A 2,739-nucleotide genomic window follows, 5' to 3' on the forward strand; every position below is an offset into this window, starting at 1 on the left:
TATATATATATATATATATATATATATGTATGTATGTATATGTGTATGTATGTATGTATGCATGCATGCATGTATGTACGTATGTATATATGTATGTATGTATTAATATATACATGCATATACATATATAAATATAACATACAAATATAATACACAGACGCACACACATATTGGTTATTGATCTTAGGAAACATGGATTTTATTTCTAACACAATACTGAAAGGTTTAAATGTATGTATGTATGTATTTATGCATGTGTGTGTTTGTGTGTATGTGTATGCTTGCATGTAGCTGTATGTGTGTGTATGCGCGCGCACATCTGGGCGTATATCTGTGTGTGTATATACTGCGATATTCATGCAAGAAAGCATTTCTAAAATTTTAATAACTTAATAACAAGTTTTTATGTAGAACTTTTTTCTGTGAAATATTTGCATACATTTTATTATTATGCAATATCCATATGCGAATATGTTTTTGGTTTCTGTGATGAATGAATATTTTAAAAGCCAGTAGATAATTTTAATTTTTAAGACTTTAGAAAAATCATATTTTTATGCTTCATCATATATATTTCCATGTAATTCTAAATTGATTTGTAACACATAAAACAGAGGAAGATTTAACAGGTGTGTTTTATTTAGTGTGAGTTCTGGAGTAGACAATATGTCGTGTTCTGTTTGGTGTTCTCATGGAAAATATGTCTGCTTTGCCCCCAAAGCGAGCAGGCAACAACGCGTTGACCATGAGAAGAAAATGGATATGGGGGTAGGATTGGTTGTGTGGCAAGAAGATTGGTTGTGTGGCAAGGTAGAGAGCTGGCAGAAACGTTAGCACGCCGGGCGAAATGCTTAGTGGTATTTCGTCTGCCGTTACGTTCTGAGTTCAAATTCCGCCGAGGTCGACTTTGCCTTTCATCCTTTCGGGGTCGATAAATTAAGTACCAGTTATGCACTGGGGTCGATGTAATCGACTTAATCCCTGTGTCTATCCTTGTTTGTCCCCTCTATGTTTAGCCCCTTGTGGGCAATAAAGAAATAAGAAGCTTGCTTCATAACAACACGGTTCTGGGTTCAGTCCCATTGCCTGGCACTTTAGTAAATATATCTTCTGCTATAGCCTCGGGTCGACCAAAGCCTTCCCAATAACTTTGGTAGACGGAAGCTGGAAGAAGCCCATCGCATATTTGTCTGTCTGTCTGTCTATCTGTCTATCTGTCTATCTATCTATCTATCTATCTGTCTGTCTGTCTGTCTGTCTGTCTGTCTATCTATCTATGGGTGCGTGTTTTTGTTCACCTGTTACCACCGTTTGAAAATTGGTGTTGATGTATTTTCGTCTATGTAACTTAGCGGCTCGGCAAAAGATAGCTTTAAAAAACAAGCAATGGGGGTCGATTTGTTCCACTGAAATCCTTCAAGACAGTGCCCCAGCGTGGCCGCAGTACAACGACTGAAACAAGTCAATGAAAAAAGTTCAAAGACACTGTATTAATTTAAGTCTTCTTACTCTATCTTCCCAGCTCTCGTTTTGTTTTAACTTCCACTTTATTCGTTTCGTTTCGTTTGATTTCACTCTCTATGTTTCATAAACGTGATATCTGAAAACTTCTTTCTCATTCTTTTAAACTTTCACTTCCTTTTCTCTATTATTAATACTTTTAGGTTATTAACGATAACCTACATGACCCTCTCTCTCTCTCTCTCTTATATCATACAGCGTTTTCCCATACCTCACCACTACTCATAATTTACTTTCCATATTTTACAAAATCTCTTTTCCTCCTCTCTACAGTAAATTTTTTTCTATCAATTATTGGTCTTCCATACATTATAAATTTGAAGATGATCTTTTTGCATGTGTATACTGGAGTTGAAAAATTCATATAACCATGATATTCTGTCAATCTGAAGAGCTAACCTTCCATATCTGCATTGGTTTCTAAAATATACAGTAGTACCATGCATACTAATGCAGGCATATAGAATAATTTCTTATACATTAAAATAAATTATTTTGGTATGATGTTGGCTGCAAAACGGCCGTCGTCCTATGGATATCAACTGGTGAAATAAATATATTCATCTCATACCTCCTGACTTACGTTATAATCTATATACACCTCATGAATTAATTTTCAATGATTTGATATTCTAGATTTCATCTGCATTACACTCTTAATGGTTTACTTTGTGGTATGTAGCCGGGTCCACTATAAGAACTTTTTTGTGATTACCATTAGATTATATAAATCCATATACTGTACATCCAAAGCTTTCGATAGGATAGACCATCGATACTTGGAGGCTGTCCTCATAGGGGCTGGTTTCGGTCCCGTCTTCCGCGGCTGGATAGCTGCTTTGTACAGAGGCATTCGTTCTGTAATTCGCGTAAATGGACATCTATCGAGACCCTTCGGCATTGCACGTTTGGTCCGTCAGGGATGCCCCCTCTCGTCGTTTCTATACGTATTGACTCTCGGGCCTCTACTGCCGAAGCTGGCGATGCTGAGGGGCATCCCGCAAGATTGGGATGCGGGACGAGCATGTCTGCATACGCGGACGACGTCACCGTCATTGTGTCTAGTCAGAAGCACATCGAGCTTGTCGGCAAGACATTGAAAGACTACGAAGCGGTAACAGGAGCGAAAATCAACAAGAAAAATCAGTGGGTTTGCGGCTCGACACCTGAAGAAGCAAGCCCATGTCATTCACCAGCGCCTCCGTCGTGGGACGCTGG

Source organism: Octopus bimaculoides, chromosome 7 (assembly GCF_001194135.2).
Source record: "Octopus bimaculoides isolate UCB-OBI-ISO-001 chromosome 7, ASM119413v2, whole genome shotgun sequence".
Classification (NCBI taxonomy): domain Eukaryota; kingdom Metazoa; phylum Mollusca; class Cephalopoda; order Octopoda; family Octopodidae; genus Octopus; species Octopus bimaculoides.